This window comes from Equus caballus, chromosome 11, assembly GCF_041296265.1.
Source record: "Equus caballus isolate H_3958 breed thoroughbred chromosome 11, TB-T2T, whole genome shotgun sequence".
Taxonomy (NCBI): domain Eukaryota; kingdom Metazoa; phylum Chordata; class Mammalia; order Perissodactyla; family Equidae; genus Equus; species Equus caballus.
In genome coordinates, this window is record NC_091694.1 from 12,012,880 (window position 1) to 12,039,238 (window position 26,359).

Sequence of the window (26,359 nt, forward strand, 5' to 3'; positions counted from 1 at the left end):
AGGAATTTAGGAATAGCTTAGCTGGTGGTCCTGGCTCAGAGTTTCTCATGAGGCTGTACCAGCCAGGCCTGTGGTCATCTGCAGGCTGGACGGTGGCTGAAGACCCGCTTCCAGACTCACTCCCATGTTGGTAGGAGGCTTTAGTCCCTGTCACACTGGCCTTTCCATTGGGTTGCTCATGACTTGGCAGATGGCTTTCTCCAGAGTGAATTGTTCAAGAAAGTGTGACTAAGACAGAAGCCAGAATGGTTTTTTTCACTTAATCTTGGAAGTGACACATCACCACTTCTGCCATATTCTGTGATCAACGGAATGCGGGAAAAGATAACACCAGGGTATAAATACGAGGAGGCAAAGATCACTGGGGGTCCTCCTGGAGGCTAGCTACTTCTCTGTCTAAGGTAAAACATTACAGGAAATTGAATTGCCTGTGAATCTGGAGCCTAATGCTGAAAATCTGGCTCATGAAGTTCAAATGTTCAGTAGACAAAAAGCCACAATAATGGGCTGTGTCAGCAGACCTTTCAGTTTAGCATTATCCACAGATAAGGAGAGAACCAGAATAGTAACTATTTGTATGCATAGATGGTGAGATGGGAACCACACATAGTCCTGGTGGAAGTTGTGGAGGAATAAGTGATGAGCTGGAGCCCACTCGGACTATCTCAAGAGAGATGATTGTGTGTATCTCTTCAACTCCATCTTCAATGGAATTGAAACCAACCACAGAGCGTGTATTGCATCAGGCAAACCAGCCAATGCTACAAAACAGAGATTTTTTTTGTTTTCAGGAGAGCCACTGGTTAAACATTTACTAGCACACCGCTAGGAAAAACCTATTTTCATCTTGATCAGGACTGACTGGTGTACACGCAATCATAGATAAAGGTCTGAGTTTTGTTCCAGTGAGCTCTTGGGCTTAATCATAAGAGGATAACTGCCTAAATGTGACAACCCACATTAAACAGACTAATTCCCTCAATGTTGCATTGGTGGCTGGCAACACTGTCTCCTTACATATTTAATTCAAGCCTTGCAAAGGGTACATTCCTGATTTAGCAAATATTTTTAAGCTGTGGTTACATATTATCATCCAAACACATACCAAGCACCATGATAGGTACTTGTGACCAAAGAAAGTTAATAATTTATGGCAATACGTGGAGAGAAGGACAATGTTTCTAACTTCAACATCTTGCCAAAAATAGAGTTTGTAATTGAATTGGATTCCAATCTTGGGAGAAGTTAGTGATTTGTTTTTGTTTGCAAAAATATAAGGTGGAAACATCTCTTAACAGTTAAGAAACTTCTTAATAGTTTCAGAAACTGTTGCATAGAACTCATCAGTTCAGTTAGTTCAACTGACAAACATTTATCGGTTATCAACTGTGGACCAATACCCAGGTGCAGGGATACTAAATTCCAATAAGACATAGACCCTCTCCTCTGGGAGCTTAGTCAGAATCAAGGACATTCGTCAAAGATGTAGGTGCTGCTCTCGAAGTATGCTTTGTCCAATATTTCTCTAAGCCTAGTTAAAAGTCATAATTTTTTAGCTTAGTGGTTAAGAGTACAGCCTCTAGGATCAGAGAGTCTTGTTCAATACCTAGTTCTACTATATACCAGCTGTGTGACCATGAGCAAGTTTAACCTCTTTAAGGGAAGTTATCATAGCCCCTGCTTCTAACTTGTCATGAGGATTAAATAAGATAAGGCATCCAAAATCCTTTGTGCAATGCCTAACAGATAGTGAGCTGTCAATAAAAAGTAGCATTTACTACTCAATTTCTTGCCCTCACACCCCAGGATACAGGAAAGCACAGCCACTTTCTGAGCTATCTCTACATCTCCAGTCTCTACCATGAAGCCATTTCCCAACACAGTACATTCCAGAGAACCAGATCATTTCATTCTCTGCCGGCCTCCAAACATCCATGGTAATCAGCGACATCAACCTAAAGGGAAAAACTACAAAAGCAGTATTAAAAGGGTGGGGTTGAGATATATCCAAGATACACTTTAAAGGCCAATGGGAGAGTACCGCTCTTCTAGATCCTGTTGTCCATTCACATACCCTTGTGTTATTGTTTACTCTCCGAGGGGGTCACATGCTTTGACTATTGCAAATCTCTGGACTTCCCTGGGAGGGGCTGATGGCTCTGTACAACTGTGGGGTCCCTGTATCATCAATTACCCAACAGCCATTCTCCAAGGACGTTGTGTAGACATTCTGGGAAATGCCATCTATGAAGCTCAAGGACAGATTCCCAGCTGTTGCAAGAATGCAGTGAGTGGGCTTTGCTTTCACTGGCTCTGGCTGTCCATGGAACATGCCTGGTGCTCTTCCCACAGTGAAGAGACAGATGTTTTCTTTGGGCTGTTTTCCCTTAGCAGAGAAAATCCTGCACCTCCCTCCTTTAGGGTGTGGTGCCTTCGGGAATCACCTGGAAATTCACAGCTATTTATACCAGCTGCAGTAACCCAGGGACAGATCCAGTGCCAGGATTCTCAGGCTCATTGCTCAGCATCCTGATTCACCTCCTAACACCAGTGCAGTTTGATCAGCATATTAGAACATGGTGCTGCCGCAGAAGAGATCCTACTTCAGTTTCTTAACCATGTTTTATATTCAAAAGCCCTTAAAAAGAGATAAACAGCTCTTAAAATGAAAGCAAGCCAATAAGACATTTTAAAGAGGGTGAAGGGTACAAGATCAAAGAATCACAACTAACTGATAAAGATGTTTTGAAAAGAAACTTCCATAATAGTTCATCATTGATCAAATCTTTGCTGTATTCTAGGTAACTTACTAAGCGCCTTACATAGATTTTCTCATCAAATCCTCTCAAAAACTCTCTGACAGGGTTCCATTTTATCAGTTATTCTTTTATTCAGTTTATCCCCAATCAAACTGAGAAAATGCTGAGGCTTAGTAGTAACCCTACTTGCCTAACCAGCAAGGTCACATGGTAAGTTTTTGGTCCTCCATTTCTCAAAAAATAAACTTTATCCGGGTAAAGTCAAGTTTTAAAAATCCTGAAGAGGAAAAGAAAAAACATAATTTCGACAGTTCTTGGCTTGCCTTTGTAATAGAAGGGTGTTACAGGGCGGTTGAAAGAAGATGATCTCAGTGCCTTTAGGTGTTTGCTGGTTGTGCCACCTTCCTTCACAAGCAACTATTCTTGAAGCACAGACGGGTGTAATCAACCAATTTGAAAGTAAACGTACGGTCTGAGTGGTTTTACAGTGCTTCCTAGTCTCACCTCTCAGGCTAGCACAATCTTCTGCTGGAACGGAGGAGGGACAGGAGTTCTAAACAAAAGCAGAATAGAAAAGCTCAGTAACCTTCCATTCCTCCTAAATTGACTTAGGCCACCCTCATGGTGTGGCCTTGTTTCCTTTTTTGAGGTATAGACACACTTACTTCCCAGCAATCAGAGCCCTTGCAGTCCTGCTGGTTCTAAAATAGAGCATCACATTATCATCACCGGTTACATTCCCATACGCCCCCACTCAACCTAAACCCTCTACACTTGTGTTCATCTGCTAACGATCACTTACTGGGTTTAAGAGTTAAGCATCCTTGCGTTTACATACTGCATAGGCAAGTTAAAATGACAATAGAGAACAAAGAAGTGTCACAGGAAAGAATCTGCCTTCTCTTTCCTCGGAAGATAGAAACACACTGTTGAAAGAGATTCCACGGTTAATGAACCTGGAAATTAAAAAAAAAAAAAAAATCCTAAATGCTACTTAGAAAATGCAGCATTTAAACTCCGTAGCCAGTGAGATGCAGCCTGTAGGGGTTCAGTGTTGACAGCAAGCAGGGCTGGGTTTCAGTTCTAGATGTGCCACCAACTGCAAGGGCAGCATTGGAGAAGTTACATAACAGTCCTGACCTTCTACTTCACAGGGTTGTAGAGAAGAATAAAGGCACGTGGAACACCTTTGATGAATGAATGTTGCATTTCGCTTTCATTATTATAATTGTTAATTGTAGTTTGAAATATCATGGCTTCCCTTGACAGGTGTCCTCATAGCTCTCTCCCAATTGATGCCTCACTTTCTATTTCTCTAAATAGAAACACTCAGACAAGAGCCATCTCATCTTTCCAACTGTCCCCTCCTGGTCTCCCTAACACCACCCTTGTTGCCTCGGGCCCATTCTCTGACCAGTAATTAGAATGGGTCTTCCAAGGCCAACAGCGGCTCACGCTTCTCTCCTGCTCGAATCCACCTGACTCCCCTTCACTCTTAGTGTAAAATACACGCTCCTTCTCTTGACCTACAAGGGTCCCCAGGAACTTGCCCGGCTCTCACCCCTTCTCCTCCTGCTTTCTCCCTCTTATTTATCACGTCCCAGTTCTGCTGACCTTCGGCTGTTCCTTGCGCATACCAGCTTCCTGGACATACATGCTTGCTCTTTTCCCAGATCTTTGCATGAGCCGCTTTTTCTCATCAGTTATTACCTATCTAAAACATATCCTCCATTTCTCTGTCCTCCTGTACTGATTTATTCTTAAAACTCTTCTCACCATATGAAACTACATTATTTCTTCATCTGTTTACTTTTTATTGTCTCCCTGACAATTACGCTATAAAAATGTTTTCCAAGTGTCTACAGTAATGGCTTCTCTATGTAGGTACTCCATAAATATTTATTGAAATAGATGGATAGATGGATGATTCCAAAGCCTAGTGTTGTGTGTGTGTGTGTGTGTGTTCATTTATTTATTATTCTGGAAAATTGACACCTTAGCCCTACAACATTAGGGTGGCTAACTGAGAACTGACGCCATGGGTTTCTCAACACAGAGATGACTTGTAAACTTATATTGACTAACCAGCTGCAGAGAAAGTAAGCATTTCTTTTCATCTGGAGTTAAGTATCAGAAACAATTAGAATTAGGGAGTATCTGTAATAGAGGCAAGTAAAGCCAGAAATAAAAAGATAGAATTTCTGAATGGAACAAACTAGAACCAGAGCTAGGGGTCTGAAGGGACCAGAGAAGCAGTCCTTAACCTAGATAAGAAGACGACAGTCTCTGTTGGAGAAGAGATTTCACTTTCCACCATGGTCCAAACCATGAATTCCTTATCTTGCTCCTCCGCCCACTCTCACGCTGCTTCTCCTTCTGTATTTCCCAGCTTAGTTAATATTCTAATCATATGCCCACTCACCCATGCCTAAAGCCTGGGTATCCCCTTAAGATTCCTTCCTGAACTTCACAGTGTTTCTTAGATTCAACTAATCTTGAAGTTAAGTCAATCCGATTTACCTTCTCCATTGTCTTGGTTTACAAGCGCCCGTCCTCTAATCCACCCTCCACATTGCTTCTCAAGGGATCTTTCTAAATAGCAAATCTGATTATACCATTCCCATGCTTAAAGCCACTGTAACGGAGTTCACATTCCATATGGTTTTTAAGGGCCTCCTGCATATCTTTTGAGCTTCAATATCTGCTCCACTCTCTCACTTCTACCACCCTGAATCACACACACACATGTAATCTCTCTCCTCTCTCTCTCATTCTCTGTCTCAAATGTTCTTATTGCCTGGCCTTACCTAATTGCTTGCATTCCCTAAACACTTCTTGGTCTTTCTAATCATTCCTTTGCCATTCTGTTCCCTCCATTCATCTTACAGGACTCAGTTCAAATATCTCTACCTTCAGAGAAACTGAAACTCCCTGATCTATAAGCAGACTTGATAGTTTCTGTCTGCATTTCTGTCATAAAGTCTATCACATAATATGGTAACTATATGTTTACATGTCTGTCTTCCTGCTACATCGTGGTCCTTGAGGACAGTGCCCATGTTTTATCTTCACAGTCCCAAGAACCTAGTAAGTACTCAATATTTCTTAAATGATATAGACAAAGATAAGATAAAGATCCATTCTTGATTCATGCCTCCTACAATTGCCAGAGAAAGCAATCATCTTCCTTCATGCATAGGTAACTTGAGCATAAGGCTGTTTCCAAAATCACTATCCCTATTCCACACATGTATCTTGGCCATCAAATTAAAAAGATTGTCATTGGAGTGAATCACAGTCAACCCACTACTATATATTTAATGTTCAGGCCATTGTGGGTACATAAGCCTCTTAGAAGAGTTAGGATTTTCAGATAAAAGAACTTAAGGTCTTTTTATGTTATGTTCCCAGGGACATAGATGACCATCCCAATCTACATAGCAATGACTGATATCTGTTGGATGTTTTAACATTAATGCAGTCCAGAACCCCATGGAAAGGATGACTTTTCTTCTTTCTCAGGTGATAAAGGTTTAGGACATTCTCTCCCACACATGCCTGCAGAGCACTATGCTGAAGGAGTCTTATGTCTCATTGGGTCACCCTCTGGAGCAAGGTAACACCCCCCTTCTGCGTGTCCAGCAGTTTTATCAAACATTTACTCTGCATCCATTCAGATGACCATATGTCTTTTATTCTTTATTCTGTTAACATGGTAAGTTATTATCAAATGTTAAAACAAATTTGTATTCCTGGATGCAAATGTACATAATATATTCCCCTTTCGCACCACTGGATTTGATTTGCTAGTATTTTGTTTAAATTTTTTACATCTGTTTGCAAAAGAGATTGGCCTATAATTTTCCCTTTTTGTGATAGTCTTAGTCAAGTTTTAGTATCATGGTTGCATAAAATGAAAGCTTATAAATCATCTGAGTTTTTTTTTAATCTAAAGTATTTTCCTCTTGTATTTTTCTGGAAGAGACTGTATAGAATTGGGGTTAACCTTTCTTTAGACATTTGGTGCTGATCTCCAGCAAAACAATCTAGAATTGAAGATTTCTTTTTACAGAGCTTTAAAATTACAAATTCAATTTCCTAAATAGTTACAGGGCTATTCAAATTATCTACTTCATATTTTGTGGCAGAGTGTGCCTTTTGAGTAACTGCTGCAATTCACATAAGTTGTCCAATTTGTGTGCAGAGTTATTTGTAGAATCCTATTATCCTTTTTGTTTGTTTAGTTGGTTGGTTGGTTTTGGTTTTTTGGTGAGGAAGATTGGCCCTGAGCTAACATCTCTTGCCAATCTTCCTCTTTTTTTTTTTTGCTTGAGAAGATATCTGCAGAGTCTGCAATGTTTTCTCTCGTTTAAATCTCTGGCCTCATAATTGGTGGTTTTTAAATCAGTCTTTTTTTCTCTGTAAGTTTTGACAGAGATTTGTCCATTTTTTTTGATCTTTCCCAAGAACCAGCATTTTGTTTCATTTATTTTTACCTATTTTTGGACTGTATCGTTTAAACCACTCTGCTGATCTCATTACATAAGGTCTGCTGGTGACAAATTCTCTTAATTTTCCCTCATGTGAAAATGTCTTGCTTTTCCTTTCATTCCTGAAGGATATTTTCACTGGATATCAAATTGTGGGTGTACAGCCCTTTTCTTTCAGCATATGAAAATTATTCCACCATTTCTTTTCTGGCCTTCATGGTTTCCAATAAGAAATTATAGTTAAGGTGTTACATCTTCCCTCCTGCTTTCAAGATTTTTGTCTTTAGTTTTCTGGAGTTTGATGGCTATGCGTCTTGGCATAGATTTCTTCAGTGTGGATGTCTTTGGGTAGTGGGCTGGATTTGGTCCAGAGGACATAGCTTGCCAACCCCTGCCTAGATGATTGATGCTACATGAAAATTCAGGCCCAGTATTGCCAGATTTTCTGATTTTACAAGAGAAACTAGATATATGGAATTTTTTTATTTGAAGTCGCCTGATTTTTTAAATCTCTCAATAAATTCCAATTTTTTTCACCAAAGCACCAGATAAAAAAATGAAAACTGAAAGAAAAACAACCTTCTAGGCCCCATGGACCATGGCACATATTTATTAGATCTTAAGTGTGGTTCTCTTTAAAATTGTATGGCACCCTTCTTTGTTCATTTAATGTTCTTTGCCTTGGCTTTAACTTTGTCTGACACTAAGATGAGGATTCATATTTTCTTTTCATTTATATTTGGCATACCTTTTCCCATTCTTTATATTCAACCTCTGTGAGTCACTTTGTTTTAAACATATCTTTTCTTACCTTATAGTTAGTCTTTGCTTTGTAATCCAGTTGTATTTTTAAAACTATGATATTTAGCCCAGTTACAGTTATTGACATGCTAGATATGATTAATCTTAAATTGCTTCCTCTGTGACAAATGTCTGGCCTTTTTTACACGTGGTTTCCGAAGACAAAGACATAATGACAGAAGAGGCACATGCCAGCAAAGATTTAGAATAAGCATGTAGTCAAGATGACTATGTTGATAGGGTTTCGTATGTTTATTACTCCCTGGGATGTGTAACTTTTGGTATACTGAATATTTAAAAGATCATTCTCACTTATTTCCAGTTACATCATAGATTCCCTTGAAAGAAAACCACTGAAGAAGAAAACAATTATGCTTCCCTTCCTCTCTTCTTTTTCCAGTGCTCAAAGGAGCATAAAGCCGGCTATGGTGCTGGGTTTTTATGTTCCCATACACCAGCTGGCACCCCCACATTCCTCACTTCTGGCTGTTAAGCAGCTGGCCCTAATTTCAAGAAGTGGAGAGCTCAGGCATGTGACATCAGGGACTCACTCTGCTGCCCAAAGCGATTGGAAAAACCTGCTCTGGTTTTACAGTCCCGCAACTCAAGCTTCCAAGAGGCAGAAAGGAATCATGAGAAAATTCCCACCTTACTTCAGACCTTCTCCCTCTTGGTCCTAAATAGGGAAGCTTAATAAGGGAGAGCTGTGTCATCCCCCAGTCCACCAGCCCTTCTGCTATGGCACCGACCCTGAATTCACGTCTTTCCTTCCTGTGCTTTCCAAGTCCCACATTTACACTGAGAGGGGCGGGAATAAAGGGGGAGGGGCTGCCAGGAAATATTGAGAAGGAATAGAAAAGCAGAGCATCTCTTTGGCAGGTTGTTGATGGCATAATGTACTCTCCAGCTGAACCTCCAGGCACCTGGAATGGAAAGAAACATCACCTCTCCTTCCACTGAAAATGAATGGCTCAGAAGGATCAGGTCACCCTGATTCCAGCCAACCTGAGCTGGCAAGAACCCGAGGCAGTGTTTTCTCAGCTTTGAAGGTCAACTGCCTTTGTACCACACAGCCCAGCGAGGCAGCGAGCCCAGTTACTTGATTCTCCATTAGGTCTCCTATTAGCTTCCATTAGAATCTTCACACCAACAAGAAGCCAGTGATTCAGGTTTTAGTTTTTCAAAAACCCTTCCCTGAGTCCTCAGAAGCGTGTTTTGATGAGCAGAATGTGGGATTGGAAGTCAGACAGACTTGGATTTGAATATTGTCTCTGTCACTGAGTAGCTATGTGACCTTGAACAGTACTCTTAAGAACAAAGTGACATACACATAGAGTATCTACTACACCATTGTATTAGTAGGGTTCTCCAGAGAAACAGAACCAATAGGATGAGTATATATATGACAGAGAGGTTGCTTTATTTTAAAGAATTGGCTCACGTACTTTGCAAGTCCAAAATCTGATGGGGGAGGACCGCAGGCTGGAGACTCAGGAAAGAGTTGCAGTTCAAGTCCAAAGGCAGTCTGCTGGTGAACCAGGAGGAGCCAATGTTGCAGATGAGGTCCAAAGGCAGTCTGCTGGCAGAATCCCCTCTTTCTCCAGAGAGGTCATCCTTTTGTTCTCTTCCTGCCTTCAGCTGATTGGAGGGCACATTATGGAAGGCAATCTGCCTATCTAAATGTAAACTCACCTCAAAACACCCTCACAGAAACATCCAGAATAATATTTAATCGAACATCTTGGAACTATAGTCTAGCCAAGTGGATACATAAAATTAACCCTCACAACCACTGACACACACTAGAGATCCAAGAAACGTAGTTCCCTCTTTCATTTCCCTGATCCTTGAACCACTGACTCCTATTTCTCCCAACTATCATCCTTTTTTTCCCATCGTGGACCCTTTGGTCACTGAAAGTCTCTGGTACTGCCGAATGAGAGTCGTCTCCCAGAATGCTCGCTCATGGAATCTTCTGCAGGTATTTCCCACTGCTGTCTGCTGCTCCCTCCGTAATCCTCTGTCCTTCACCATACTCTTCTCCTCCTGCCTCTGCTGCCTAGGCACTCAGCAAACAATTACTCACACTCAAAGCCACCTGTCTCATGTTACGTGCAGTCCCTCCCTCCAGGACATTTACCCCTTCAGAGGAAATTAGGGTGAGTACAAATAAGAATAATCATGAGCATGAAATGGCAAAGATTTAACTTAACATCTTCTTGACAATCACCCATTTATAATATTTCTGAGTTCCATTTCTTTTACATGTGGCTTCCTGGTCTTTATTATTGAGAAAACTCAACAAATGGCATCCCGTGTCCTGGTTCCTTTTTCCCTGCTCCTTCTCTTTCAGCCAAGTCAGTGAAGATTATTTTGCAAAGCTTTTCAGGTAGTTTTTTTTAGCAGATGTGGAATGAATGGAGATTTGCTCTATGCCATCGTCCAATTAACAAAAATAGGATTTGGGCAGAGAAAAAAAATTTCTCAGTACTGGAAAACACGCAAAGACTTGTATGTACAGATTAATCTGTCTCTAAGAGGTAAATCTCATCGCCATATTTACAAATTATAGAACTGCAGAAGGATCCTTTCCTGAATATACAATTATACAGAGCCCCACACTGGGGACTGGAAAGGCGCTCTAAAGATACAGAAGGCACAAGAAGCATAGACTAACACAATGGAGACTGAAAAATTTAGAAAACACCTTAAACAACCAACCAATGTATAATTGAAAGAGTGCAGTGACAAGCACTACCAGTCTAGATAAATACCCAGAAAGATGTCGGAAGCAGCCCATCATTTTCTCCAGATATCCAATTCCTACTCAAACTTAAACCCCCAGATCAAACTCTGCAATTCTTAAAGATTTCCCAAAGCACTGTAACCCACATGTCATCATTTCCTTCTCCACACTCTTAGAGAAAAGGGCTGTCATAACCTTCATTTGGCACTGGTTGTGCTATCTAATACACTGGCACACCCTTGTTTTGTTGTTGGTTAGCTTTTCCACACTTGTATATCTTATTTTTCTCATTGGATTGGAACATCCTTGAGGGTTGTGAACACATCTTACTTCTCTATGTCGCTCAGAAAGTGTGACAGAGTGACTGAAATGCTCACTCAACAAATAAGAGTTGATTCATTAAGATGTGTCATATTTCACTCACATCATCAGGAAATGATGAGAGAACATCCACCTTGTCACTTAGCAAAGGTAATAATAATACTCGTGTTAGCAGCTGGCAGTTACTGAGAGCTTATTCTATGCCAAGTTGTATTCTAATCCATTTAACACTTAGCACTTATATTTTAATCCATTTAATACTTAGTAACAAATACATGAAATAAGCACCTTTATTATCCACATTTTACAGATGAAGAAATTGAGACACAATAACCCTAGTTCTACAGCCAGTAAATTACAGAGGCTGTTTTTGAACCCAAACTAACTGGTTCTAGAGCCAGGACTCTTAACCACCATACTACACTTAGAAATAATGTTTTTAAAGCCCTAAAAAGTTTACAGATACATCTAAACCCATTCAGGAACTTTTCAAAAACTATTCTATGTGTCTGTCACGTAGAAATATGCAAGTTAATGTGCCCGATTTGACTAACTCAGATGGCTTTCCACTATATACAGAATTAAGTGTAAACCCTTCCATCTTCCATAACCCTTCAAGATTTTTGCCATGCTGGACAACTCATAGGACCCTGAACACTTTCAACACTTCCCTCTTTTGCAACTTTGCCCAACTTTTTTTACTGCTGGCTGGCTCCCGTACTCCAGAGCTATCTGTCCAAGTTGTGCCCACCTTTCAAGACTCAGCTTAGATCTGCCCTATCCAAGAAACTTTCTCATCAGAGTTTATCTCCCTCTCCCCATAATAGATGGTATCTGTAATAATGTTACCATCATAGCTTGCTTTCAGATAAGCTTCCTTACACTGGTGAGAAAGGCATGCAGTCAGAGCTGGAAAGCTGGTTGACACACACACACCACCAGTCATCTTACTTACGTTTCAGCTGAAATGAAGCAACCACTCCTTAAATAGGCCCATGGGGGTACATGGGGCATGTGCATCGGAAGGGAAAAAAATGTTGAAAACTACAGAGTTTCACACCCATAAATAATGCTACAAAAATCATGAAGAGTTATTATAAAAATAACTCTGAATCCACTCAAATTTATTTTTAAAAAATAAGTCATCCTCATTCAGTACTTTATTATTAGTAACAAATTACTGATGACACATTTCACAACTAATTGGACCCACCAGAGTGAGTTAACAGGAGGGCAGAGAACTGCTGGCACTGATGTCTCCTCCGGCTTGAAAGGCTCTGAATAAGATGTACTCATCTTACTCATTTAAAGAGCCTAGCTCTGTGCTTCAGTCACAGGAGGGACTTCTAACTATGAACAGCATTGACCTCGACTGCCTCCATCAGACTTGATCAAAGGTTTGGTCAGACTAGCTCCCAGAGTAGAAGAGGGGACATATGGAGAAATTGGGCAGCTGGTAAACAAGCATTTACTGCACCCCCTCAGGGCATGGAGTCCCGTAAGTAGACACTCTGGATAATGGATAGTGGAGAAGGGGCCCATCCCCACCCTTTAAAGAGGGTGTACGGGAGACAAGCCCAACAAATGTGTAATCAGCATAAACATGAACAGAAAAACACAGTAATTCCAAGAGTATGTTGAGGGGGAAGAATGAATGGGTAAGGTGGGAGAAATGAACCACAAGATCACTGGTGAGAGAAGAGACTGGTTGTTGTGTCTCTGGTTCATCTAGTTATTAGTACCCAGAGAAGAAAACCCCAGAAAGCAGTCTGGGACGGGCCTCAAAATACACTCTCTCCACTGGTGGGAAGCGCTGGGATCAGCAGAGTCCTGCTCTGGACTTCTTGAAGCTCATTTTGGAGTGTGGGGCTGTGAGTATCCACCTAGTCCACTAGGCAAGGGTGAACCGTCCTCTCTGGAAACCCAGATGAGTCTCTTCCTCTATGGTTCTTTCCAGAACATTCATGTGATTGCCTACTCTTCTTGGAGAGGAGGACCATTCCACACGGGATATATCTTAGCTGCGGATGTCTGTCCATCTCTTGATCCCCTTGCTACCACCAGTTTTGATGGAGAAACCCTTGTGTGGAATGTGGAGACCCAACAGACCTGTTCTACCTCACAAAGTTAATGCATGTCCCTCTCAGAGAGATGTTGAATGACAAAGGAAGGTCAGGAGATGCCACGCTGGCTTCCCTCCAAGTTACATTAATTGGTGATTAGGTGAAAAAGGAAACTTTCTACTAATAGGCTGTCTTCCCCATAGTCATTTATATTCATTATTTTTACATAAATCTCAGGAAATGTTATTTTATATGAAAGATTCTTATTAACTTCCTCCTGCAATCTCATCTTAATGGACTGGGCAAATGAGCAGGTTCCCCCTCCTATATTTGACTATCCCAAGAATTCTCAGATGATACAACTTAGTGTCTCAGTGTAGCCCAAAAAACTGGGAAATCTATTCTTAAAGAATTAAGCCATTCCACTGAGAGCTTTTCAAATAGCTGTCTACCTGCTGGAAAAAAAAAAACTAATAGGCTAGTAAAAAAGTTTGGCATGTGTATTATCTCCAAGGATCTAGGATTGCTGGCTTTAAAATAATTTCACGAGCTAAATTGTTCAGGAGCATTTACTTGTAAGCTCATATTTTCAGTATCATGCTATGTCTGTTTTTATCAACATTAATGCTATAAACTGAATGTTTGTGTTCCCCAAATTCATCTGTTAGATCCTAACACCCAACACGATGGTGTTGGGAGGTGGGGCCTTTGGTAAATGATTGGGTCATGAGGGCAGAGCCCTCATGAATGGGATTAGTGCCCTTACAAAAGAGACCCTAGAGAGCTCCCTTGCCCCTTCTGACGTGTGAGAACATGACAAAAAGACAGTCATCTATGAGCCAGGACATGGGCCCTCAGCAGACACGGAATCTGCTAGTCCCTTGATCTTGGATTTCTCGGCCTCCAGAACTGTGAGAAGTAGTTTGTTGTTTATGAGCTACCCATCTATGGTTTTCTGTCATAACAGCCCAAATGGACACAGACAATCAATCTTTCTTACCACAGGTTCATAACTTTTTGGTCAGAAACAATGGGATAGAATGAAAGTATTCCCAATGTTTGGGTAAGGACATGAGCTCATGTCCTGGACCCACCAGTAACCAGTGTCTGCAGTGGTACATGAGTCTCATAATCTCCCTGGACTTCAGTTTCTTCCACTTCTAGAATGGAGAAAACCATAGGTCCCCACACATAATTGCTGAAGAGGTCAAACAGGAAAATGCCCATGAATCTCTTTCGTAAGAAGAAGCTATACTGATGTTAATTACAGTACTGCCTCTAGCATTTTTACTCTCACTGTGATCACAGGGGACTGGCCACCAGGTTTCAGAGGGTCATTAAAATCCAAATCTAGGCAGCAGCAAAATCCCATCGCTTTCATTGAAATGGCGTAGTGTGGCATTTGCCTATTCAGGTTTAAACTTCGGAAACGTACTTTGGTCAAATTGAGAAGGACTGAAAGATTCTTGGATAATCTCTGTGTTACCAATGCTTTTATTTATGACTATTTCCCCCTGTGTCAAAGTAGCTAACTTTTCCTTAATTCTTCCTTAAGGAACGGGGTGAGTTTTAATCCACTTCCATGTTCATTTCTCCTTCTGACATCCTGTGAGACTGGCACTTTTTCATATGTGTAGGATGGGTTCAGATCCTCCTGATTCAGAAAGAATAGAACGTGACACCAGAAGAGATAACACTAAAGCTGTAATGTTCTCACCCTTATATTTGAGTGAGGCAGCCTACCTAATCTGTCTAGCTCTATTTTTTGTTTATCTCTAGAGCTAATAAAATAATTTCCTTGGCAATTCTATTAGCAAAAGATAGTGAAAAATAATGGCTGTAAATCTGCAGGAGGATTCAAGCCTCTAGAGCTTGTGTGGGTCGTTTAAGGGAATCCAGGTTAATACCTATGTTCTCAATGCGCTTATATGTGGGAAGCACTTAGAACAAGGCCTGGAACATGGGAAATACCATGTATGTGATAGCTTTTATGTGGCTTATGTGGAGTAAGGGGCAGACAACTAGGCCTGTCTTGCCCTTCTTACTAAAGTTCTTGACCCCTTGATCACATCGGGTGAAGTGGAAGCCTAGTAACAGCCATGCAAAGTATTTCTCAAGCCCCATCTCCAACCACCATGAAACTCTGACCCCCTTGAAAACTCTTCCAGAAAGGTCTGGGGGGTCCACAGAGACTATCTCCTGCTGCACCCCTAGGAAGTCTCTTGGCCTCTTTGAAGGCCAACCAACCCACCCCAGCAACCCTCCTGATCTCCAAGACTCTCTTAAACACTGGAGTAAATACAGTAGCATTCGCCAAATTAGGACCTGGCTGAATCACAGTGAGCCCCCTATAGGAGACAACATGGCACAGAGAGCCAAGCTTTTGGAGTCAGATAGACCCAGAATCAAACCCAGACACAGTCCCTTACTAACTTTGTGATGTTGAGTAAGTTGCTTGACTTTTCTGAGCCTCATGTTGTTTGTTAATAATAGTATCTATTCAGAACCCAAAAGATTTTGATTTTATTCATCAAATACTTATACATAATTTTCTAACTGCTTATCAAATATCAACTTATTTAATTCTCTGAACAAGCCTATGATGTAGACACTGTGATTATCCTCATTTTATAGATGAGGCCATCAAGGCACAGAGTGGTCAAGTAACTTACTCAAGGTCACACAGTTAGTAAATGGCAGAGGCAAGATTTGAGCCCAGGCATTCTGGCTACTGAATCCTTGCTCTTAACCACCATCCTATCTAATTTTTAATAGCCAAATAAGGAACTATTTTTTGTACTTTTTTTAAGATGGAAATTTTCAAACACACAAAAGTAGTGAGAATCCCTTGGTATCCAGCACTCAGCTTAAACGATTATCAACATTCCACGGTTCTAAACAAAGAAGTTTTTAATTTGTATCTTCCTTAAGTTGCAATAAAAAAATATTTTTGTTATTCTTTTTGATCTTGCTTAAATCACTGGCTAAATTTAGGTAATTTCCTTTGGTTTCCTTGCACAATGTTAAAAATAAGACAACAGGCCCTTCTTTTTGTACAGCACTTTCACAATACTGTCTTGTACATTAGTTTGTATGGTTTACTGAGTACTTTGACTTGATTATTCCACAGAATTTTTCAGCAACCGTTCAAGACAGTCAATGAAACTGCTGCGATTCACATTTTACAAACAGTCAAATGAAGCCAGAGAGCCTAAAGAATTTGCCCAAGGTCACACGCCTAGTCAGTGATGGAGCATATCAAAATACACTTTGATTTTTAAATTTTTCAATTGAGTTATTCTCTGGACATCAATATATAGTGGAAAAACTAGCAGGCTCTGGAATTTGGTAGACTTCAGCACAAATCCTCATTGTTCTTCTTATGCGCGACCGCACACAAGGAACTCTCTGAGCCTTTCATTCCTCATCACTAAAATGGGGAAGTAATACTTATATCACAGGTTTACTGCAATTGTTACATTTTAAATTACTATATTATGTAAAATGTAAATATATATAACATGTGTAATCTAACATATATGCATGAAATCAATATATATGCGTGTGTAAGAGTGTGTGTCATCTAATACCAAGGAGCAAATGCCCATTAAACGTAAGTTCTCTTTTTCCCTTTCTAGATAAGATCATTCAGAAGAAAATTCCCCCAGTTATTTAGTAGTCACCTGCAATACTTCCAAATCTCCTCAAATCTTTTCAGCATTAAGATACTCACCAAAGTCCCTGAATGCTTTTATTCTTCCCCAAAATTGTTTACTTCTCTGGTTCTCAGTTGCCCCGTCAGACAGAGGATGTCCTAGTTTTTTCAACGAGATTCCTTCCTTCTCTGGAAGATCTGAGCAAACCCTTCCTTATTTTCTTTGAACTCTGTTTCCTTTTGAAGGCCATGTTGGAGATTTTATGATACGTCTTTATAAAAAGAATCATTTGTGCATGATCAATGAAGAAAATGATGCACCACAAAAATTGCCCCCTAATAAGCCCTTTCTAAGTCAAATAAACACATCTGTGGCTCCATATCTTCCTTCCGTGTTTATCAACAGAGTTTAGTAAAAACGTCATAGAGGTTTGATTTTTAGTTCAGGTCTATTAGACTTTAACAGTGAAGGAACAACTTGTGTTGTGTTTGATGACTGGAAGCCTCCCCTAACCCATGTTTCTGCCCTCATATGTTTGCATTTAAACTCTCCTAAATTAGTAGAAGTCATAAAGTGACTTTCAAAGAAGAAATTCAAGAAAGTGATTCTTTTCACTCGTTCCATTACGTAATGAAACTTTCCTAGTTTGGGCTGGATGGCACACTGCCTAGGGCAGAGCTGGCACTCAATATATTTTTGTTGAATGACTAAATGAATGAATGAGATCATCAAAGCATCTAGGGAAGTATATGAATTATTACGTTTTCAAGAAATTTATGATTCTTTTCCATATATATATGAAGTAATCTCAATTAGAGTTAATAGTTCTTTCAAGTAGCAATACTTTGGAAATATGTTTTAATGAATAGAAAGTAATAATATTTAATGAATGCATCGATCACCTTATACAAATAGATCTTTTTTAAGTAGAAGAAAAATTTACTATTTTAGTTTGTCTCTATTTATCTCTCTCTCTCTCATACACACACATTCTCTCTTTTAAAATAAAGAGTATGAAGGTAAACATCGGCCTTTCTCCATCTACATAATTCTAACTTCTGAGTTAGCGAATTAAATGAAGTTATATTGTGCCTAATTTTAATACTTTGCGTTTAAATTGGAATCCACACTGAGATATGAAGAGCAAATGATCACCAGCTTCTACATGTAGTAGCAGCCGGTGGGCAGACTGCACCACTTTGCAGAAAGAACACACAAACTCGTACAGATCCAGCTCTGAGCTGCTTCTCTAGTTGAGCAAATAATACTCCGTAAATCGCTTCTCAGGGGCCCTTCTTTATCCTCTTTTAGCTTACAGTGTTCTCAGGAAAAAGGATTGTTTCTCCAGCATCTTTCAACCCATTCCTCCCTAAAGAAGTCTGCAGTCTGATGAAGCTCCAATTCAGGCTCTCTCCACTGATGGAGTATCTTTGGGGAGAAAAAGGAGTATGGTAAGACGTGGTTCAAGATAACCATGGCCTCAAGGCACAGAGGTGCACTGGGCTGGAGGGAGGGGGATGAGGGGGGCCTTCATATTCACAGCCAGAATGTGGAATTTGGAATTAAGAAACCAAAATTCTAGGTCCAGTTCAATCACTAACTGAAATCTTCCTCCTCTGGATTTAAAAAAAAAATTCTTCAAACCTCCAGGTTTTAAAGGACCTCAAATATGATCCAGTCTGACTCAGGGGGAATCACCACTTCCTAGTGCAATAGGCTTGGGTTTCTTGGGTTGAAATCTCCTGTTTCGATAGTCTGATGCAGACAGTTAAAAATGAAGTAAACCGACGTGAACCGGGCCTGGCCTTGTTATCATTTCACTGCTTGGAGCGTCCATGCCCTGCATCAGAGGAGTCCGTCCTGGCTTTGCTTCTCTCCAAAAGATTGAGATTCTTATATTCTTTATTTTTTTTATTTTAAAAAATTATTTTATTGAGGTCATTATGGTTTATTACATTGTGTAGTTTCAGGTGTACATTATTATTTATCAGTTTCTGTATAGACTGCATCCTGCTCACTACCAACAGTCTAATTTTTTCCATCACCGTATATATGTGCCCCTCTGCTGCTTTTGCAACCCCCTCCAACCCCCTTCCCTTCTGGTAACCACTAATCTGTTCTCTTTATCTGTGTGTTTATCTTCCAAATATGAGTGAAATCATGCAGTGTTTCTCTGTCTGTCTGGCTTGTTTCACTTAACATCATAACCTCAAGGTCCATCCACATTGTTGCAAATGGGGCGATTTTGTCTTTTTTATGGCTGAGTAGTATTCTGTTGTATATACATACCACATCGTCTTTATCCATTCATTAGTTAAAGGGCACTTAGGTTGCTTCCACATCTTGGCTATTGTGAATAATGCTACAATGAACACAGGGGTGCACAAATCTCTTTGAATTGTTGATTTCTAGTTCTTTAGATAAATATCCAGTAGTGGGATACCTGGGTCATATGGTAGTTCTATTTTTAATTTTTTGAAAAATCTCCATACTATTTTCCATAGTGGCTGCACCAGTTTGCATTCCCACCAGCAGTGTATGAGGGGTCTCTTTTCTCCTCATCCTCTCCAACACTTTTTTATTTTTTGTCTTGTTAATTATAGACAATCAAAAAATGGGCAGAGGATATGAACAGACATTTTTCCAAAGAAGATATACAGATGGCCAAGAGGCACATGAAAAGATGTTGAACATCACTAATTATTAGGGAAGGCTTGCCTTCTTTCCCAACATATGGCCTATCTTTGAGAACATTCCATGTGCACTTGAGAAGAATGTGTATGCTGCTCTTTTTGGATGGAATGTTTTCTCTATATATATATCTATTAAGTCATCTGACCAAGTGTTTCATTTAAATCCACTATTTCCTCATTGACTTTCTGTCTGGATCGTCTACCCATTGATGTAAGTGGGGAGCTGAGGTCCCCTACTATTATTGTGTTGCTGTTAATTTCTCCCTTTAGGTCTGTTAAGTTGCTTTACATACTTTGGTGTTCCTGTGTTAGATGCATATACATTCATAAAGATTATGTCCTCTTGGTAGGAAATCCCTTTTATCATTTTATACTGCCCCTCTTTTTCTCTCTGTGCCTTTTTTATCTTGAAGTCTGCTTTGTCTGATATAAGTATGGCAACATCTGCTTTCTTTTGTTTGCCATTTGCTTGGAGTATCATCTTCCGTCCCTTCACTCTGAGCCTGTGTTTGTCTTTAGAGCTGAGATGTGTTTCTTGGAGGCGGTATATTGTTAGTCTTGTTTTTTAATCCATCCAGCTACTCTGCATCTTTTGATTGGAGAATTCAATCCATTTACATTTAGGGTGATTACTGACATAGGAGGGATTAATACTGCCATTTTATCTCGTTTTCTTGTTGTTCTGTATTTCTGTTGTTTCTCTTCCCTTGTATTTCTGACTGCCATTACAGTTTGGTGGTTTTCTCAGTTTTCTCTTTATTTATGAATTGTGTCTCTGCTCTGTTTTTTTGTTTAGTGGTTACCATGAAGTTTGTATAAAAGATTTCATAGATGAGATAGTCCATTTTCTGATAACTTCTTATTTCCATTAGCCTAAGCAAATCCCACACTTTTCCTCTTCCCCTTCTGAGTCATAGTTGTCACAAATTATTCTGTTTTGTGTTGTGAGTCTGTGATTAAATTAAAGTATTTATAGTTATTTTTTATGCTTTCTTTCCATTTATCTTTCATGTTATAATTAAGTGTTTGCTAACCTGTTCTGACAGAGAGCTGCAGTTTTCTTATTTTTTCTGTCTATTTATCTCATTGCTCAAAGCTTTGTAGACCTTTGCCTTTTCATTTCAGGTATGAGTGATTCCTTTGTTATTTCTTGTAAGGGAGGTCTACTGGCAATGAACTCCCTCAGCTTCTGTTTATCTGGGAAAGCTTTTATTTCTCCATCATATCTGAAGGATAGTTTCACTGGATAGAGCATTCTTGGCTAAAAGTTTTTGTCTTTCAGTATTCTGAATATATCATTCCATTCTCTCCTAGCTTGTAAGGTTTCTGTCAAGAAATCCACCAAAAGAGTGATAGGGGTTCCTTTGTAGATTGTTTTCTTCTGCCTTGGTGCCCTTAATATTTTTTGTCATTGACTTTTGCCAGTTTTACTATTATATACCTTGGATAAGGTCTTTTGCATTGATGTAATTAGGAGTTATATTGGCTTCATGTACTTGTAAGTTCAGTTCTTTCCCCAGGTTTGGGAAGTTCTCAGCTATTATTTCTTTGAACAAGCTCTCTGCTCCTTTCTTCCTCTCTTCTCCCTCTGGAATGCCTATAATCCTCATGTTGCTTTTCTGAATTCAGTCAGATATTTCTCAAAGAATTTCTCTGGTTTTTTTTAAATCTTAGTTCTTTCTTCCCTCCACCTGAAGAATTTCTACATTTCTATCCTCTAAATCACTAATTTTGTCCCCCATAATATCAGCTCTATTTTTTAAGGATTCTAGATTAATTTTTATCTCATTGCATTCTTCATATCCAGAATTTCTGGGGGTTTTTTATATAGTTTCAATCTCTTTGGTAAAGTATTTCTTATGCTCATTAATTTTATTCCTCAGCTCATTGAACCGTCTTTCTGAGTTTTCATGTAACTCATTGAGTTTCTTTTTGACAACTATTTTGAATTCTCTGTCATTTAGATTGTCAATTTCTGTGACTTCAGGGTTGTTTTCTGGAGCCTTGTCATTTTCCTTCTGCTCTGAATTGTTACTATAGTTTTTCATGGTGTTTGATGAACTTATCCTTTGCTGGTGCATTTGTGGTAGCACCACTTCACAGATTCCACCTGCTACTGCTGGGGGGAAGCAGGAGCCATGTTTCTGACCCCACCCCATCTGTTGTAAGTTGCGTGGGTACGGGGCATTCCCACAGGCCAGAACAGCATTTGCACATGCACCAAGCTGCTGCTCCCTCTGCTTACAGTCACACTGGCCACTCTGCTTGGTAGGTGGGGCTTCTTCACAGGGTCTAAGCTGGACCACTCACTGGGGCTGTGGCAGCACAGTGCGTGCTCCCACAGGCTGGGATAACATTTGCACATGCACACAAGGCTGCCCCTGGCTCCTCTTACAGTCAAGCCAAGCTGTGTTCCCACTGGCGGGGCCATGGCAGCACAGTGGGCACTCCCACAGGCCAGGACAGCATTCACATGCACGTACAGGGTTGCCATCAGCTCCTCTTACAATTACACCAGGGAACATTCTCACTGGTGGGGCTGCTGCAGCATGGTGTGTGCTCCTATATGCTGGGATAGCATTTACCCACAGTCTGGGCTGTCCCTATCTCCTCTTAGAGTAACACCAGCCACTGTATGAGGACCTGCAACCTGGCTCACTGATGCCAAGGAAGGGTAGGGGAGTGCTCACCTATCTCCACTGCTTCCTTGGGATCCAGTCCATCCACCTTCAGATGTATAGCTGCATGGGTTTCTCAGGCATCCTGTTGTACTGTGTGGGTATCCTCCATTGGTCAGTGAATATCCATTTCATTGTACTTCATAGGGAGAGAGACAAAGGGAGCAGCTCACTCTGCCACGTTGCTGACATCACATGAAAGATTGTGATTCTTGATGGGAAGGTTTCTTCCATCTTCACTGCTTTAGGATTCTGTAGTTATTTTGATGGATTAGACCAATGGTTATTGGTAATTGCAAGAAGCCAAAGCCAACCCTACAGCTAACACTATGAGATTCTTCTCACCCACTCCACTACTGTAAAAAAAATTTCAAATATAACCAGGTACATTTAAGAAGTGTTTGATAATAAGGGGTTCTGAGGGTTCATAGTAAGGAGCCAGTGAAAATTCCCAGAGCATTTGTTTGCAAGAAACAGAAACTCACTCCAGCTGGCTTACAAAATGAGAAATGGGCTCTAAGGTATACAGGTATTGCACACAACTTGTTCAACATGACCCTAACCCCAGGATGGACTGGTACTGAAAGCTGGGATGCCTTCCGGAACCCAGGCAGCTTCTCTCTGTACCCCTTTCTCTGGGGCCCTGTTTGTCATCTTGTCTCTGCTGTATGTCAGCCTCATTACCCTTGTTCTGCTGACAAACTTCTCTACCCACTCACATGCATGGCTCCCCATAATTAAAGTCTCAAGCCCTGATCCACATGACCTTTCAGTTCCCTCCACCATGGCTAATTGCTTCAGTTTTTATGTCTCTGTTCCCAATTTCTAAATCTCTCTGCATTTACCTGCTTGATTTTGCTCTCTACTGACCGCATCAAAATGACCGACTCAAACTGTAGTCTTCTCTCACGTATACACAGTCTCTGTGTTATAACTCACTAATTTAAATTCTGCACATAGCAAACATATAAATAGGTCTATTCAAGGTGTTTTGTAAAGTGTAGCTTATTACACTTTTAATATATGTAACGTTCATTTTGGAAAAGTTAGAAAGTACAAAGGAAGATACAAGGAACCCATAATCCAGGAAATTCTATCTATCTCCTTTGCATGTATAAATATAGACACTATTTTCACAAAATGAAATTATATTGCATTTCTTGTTCTGTGACCTTTTTTCACTCAATAACATATGGGGAGCATCTTTCAACTTATCATCCTTTCAAACTAAAGCACCTGAGTTCCAGGGAGGGTTCAGTCATTGGAAACATCCTTTCAAACTAAAGAAAAGGAGATTTTGATCCAGGAATGTTAGCTAATATTTTTGGAATATTTAACTTGCATTTTTCTGTCCTTTAGCTATATTAACTTACTTAACCTTCACAACAAGCCCATGAGGCGGGAACCATTATGATCTCTATTTTGTAGATGAATAAACCAAGACACAGAAAGGCTAAGTAACTTACCCAGAGTCACTCAGACAGAGAGTGTTAGCGCCATGCAGTCCAACAACAGAGTCACATTCTTAACCTCCACACTATAGCAACTATATATTCATGCTCTACTGTGTTCCAGTCTTTCCTCTCATACAGTTTTGGAGACAGGGAGGAGCCAGGGAGAAGAGAATATGAGAGAGAGATGGAGATGCATGGTGGAAAATAGGGAAATGGTGCAAAGAAGGAGCAAGATAGAAAAGCAAAAACAAAAAACAAAAATAAAATTAACATCATGGGAAAGTAAAATATTAGAGTGAACTCCATGAAATTGCCATTTTTTTGAGTCAAAAGCAATGGCTCAATTTACTAAATTCCATCACCAAAAATGTTCCTCACTTTTCAGCAATCATTAAGGAACAATATATATAAACATAATTAACCTTGGGACTTGGGTTGAATTATTAAGCAAAGAATCAAAATACTACTGAAAGTTAAAAGTTCCTAGAAGGCCAACTTACAGTCTTTATTTGATCACCCAGTGAATCAGATCAAATTGAACTATAATTACATAATTTACATAAGAAGTGAGCATCAGGCACCTGATACAGGGCCTCCCTTCATATTTAATCTAAGGCAGTGGTTCTTTAAGGGTAGTAGCATTAACATCACCTAGGAACTTGTTAGAAATGCAGATTTTCAGGCACATGCCAGAATCAGAGTGCGGTAGGTTCACCCATCTATATTTAACAAACCCCCTCTGGTGATCTGATCCACACTAGTTTGAGAACAATGATCTAAGGCAAAAGATGGTGCAGTTGTGAGAACTGGGCATTTTAAACCAACTAAATGCCTCTCTTGGTTTTCCACTACTTTCAGAGACATTTTATGCTCCTTTCCCCCAGGTATACCTGTGCTTGGGCTGACAAGTGACCAAATTACCAGCACCCTGGTCTCTGGAGAGACTGGTGAGTTTGTCCACATGTGGGATATTTCCAACTACTGGACACTCCCTGGAGCTCAGGTGCTTTTGTCTGGAAAAGAATGAAGTCATCAGAGTTGAGTTTCTTGGAAGGACTACCATAGAAATAGAATATATAACTTCCAAAAGAGTAGAGAGAGGGAAGAAACAGATTAAAGAAAATTCACTTAACTAAAGGAAGTCAGGAATAGAGGAGGCAGGAGCAGAGAAAAAGTATAATAAATAGAAAAAAACCCAATATGGACATTAGACCAAATAGATCTCAATCAGAATAAAAATACATGGATTATACTAGAAAAATACTGATCAAAATGAAGATGTTCTAACCATATAAATGTCAGGTGGAGCAGACTTTAAAGTAAAAATATTATTTAGAGACAAGGAACGTTATCACACAATATACAAGATAAATACAAGAAGCCAGAGACAAAAACATCAACATAGCCTCAAAATGTTAGGTGAGACATATGAAATTTGTCAGTATTTGATTGGCCTACAAAAGCAGTAATTTCATTTAAGTAAAAGTCAATAGAATAAGGAAAAATTGAGTTTCTTAAAGTGCGATTTTAACATTCATCTGTTAGAAACTGATTGATCAAGTGATCAAAAAATTAATAATGATATTGGATATTTGAATAGCATTATTCTGACACTTTATAAAATCCACATATTTAGAACTTTATCTCAACTCTTAGATAATCTGCATTCTTTTCAAATTTTCAGGGAGTATTTCCAAAAATTGAGCACATACGAGGCCATAAAGGATGTCTCGATAAATATCAAAGGGTTGATCAAACATATGGATTATATTCTCTGACCATAATGCAATAAAATGAGAACTGCCTTCCAAAAAAAAAAATAGCCAAACACTCTTGTATATTTGGAAACTAAAAATGGTTCTAAATTATTCATGGGTCAAAGAGAAAATCATGATAGAAATTAAAAATAATACCAAACTGGTTTATCATGATCTGATTTTCCCCATTTTATTCAGTAAATGTGATTTAACATCTGATAATACCAGTAAAGCTAATTTGGCAGGCCTCAGGAACAAAAAAGCCTAGCTTTTAGTGGGAAAAAACTACAAAGTCTTAATAAATGGCTTATTTCACCCATTTGTCCACAGATTTTGTGTCTGATTTTATTCAGTATTTCCTCCATTTTATTCCCCAGGGCCCATCTAAGAAGTACCCCTTCCTTCACAGTTGAAAGGCCCACAGAAGCATCATTACTTGTGTAGAATACTTCTCATGTGGCCCCAACACTGCCATCATCCCAGGCTCTTCTGAACAAACCCACAAACTGTGGACTGCTGAGGGAACACCCAGGGGGATATCTGGAGAGACAATCAAATGGCATCTCAAAATACCAACTGCTTTCATTTACCACAGGTAGGTTCCCCATCCATACTGTCACACCTTGCTTGACCCTGGCAGGCAATCTTGTTGACATAGGCATCTCCCCTACTCATGGACGTGGCCAGATCCGATCACATCTCCTCAGAGTTCCAGAGAAATGGAAGCACAGGAACAAGCAATTGCTTAGAACAGCATCTGCTTCCAAGTCAGAGCAGAGGAATGTATTTTGCTTCTCTGCGCAGTCCCCAGTCTGAGTATAACACATCTTTAAAATGTCACATGCATTAGAACACAAAGTAGACAACGTGTAGAGGTAAGAAAGCTAAAATCTCTTCTCTAGGACTCCAGTAAAAAAGGCCTAGGAGTTCCATCTGCAGCA

General features: G+C 39.9%; 1 long non-coding RNA gene across 1 annotated transcript; it reads right to left on the reverse strand.

Annotated features, from left to right (window-relative positions):
* Positions 1-2,865: 2,865 nt before the first annotated feature.
* LOC111775604 (uncharacterized) lies at positions 2,866-26,353 on the reverse strand. The gene is made up of 4 exons (XR_002811375.2): positions 26,041-26,353; positions 24,552-24,674; positions 22,220-22,459; positions 2,866-3,312 (listed from the first exon to the last, which is right to left on the reverse strand). It is a non-coding gene; the product is annotated as an uncharacterized lncRNA (long non-coding RNA).
* Between the last annotated feature and the right edge of the window lie 6 nt (positions 26,354-26,359).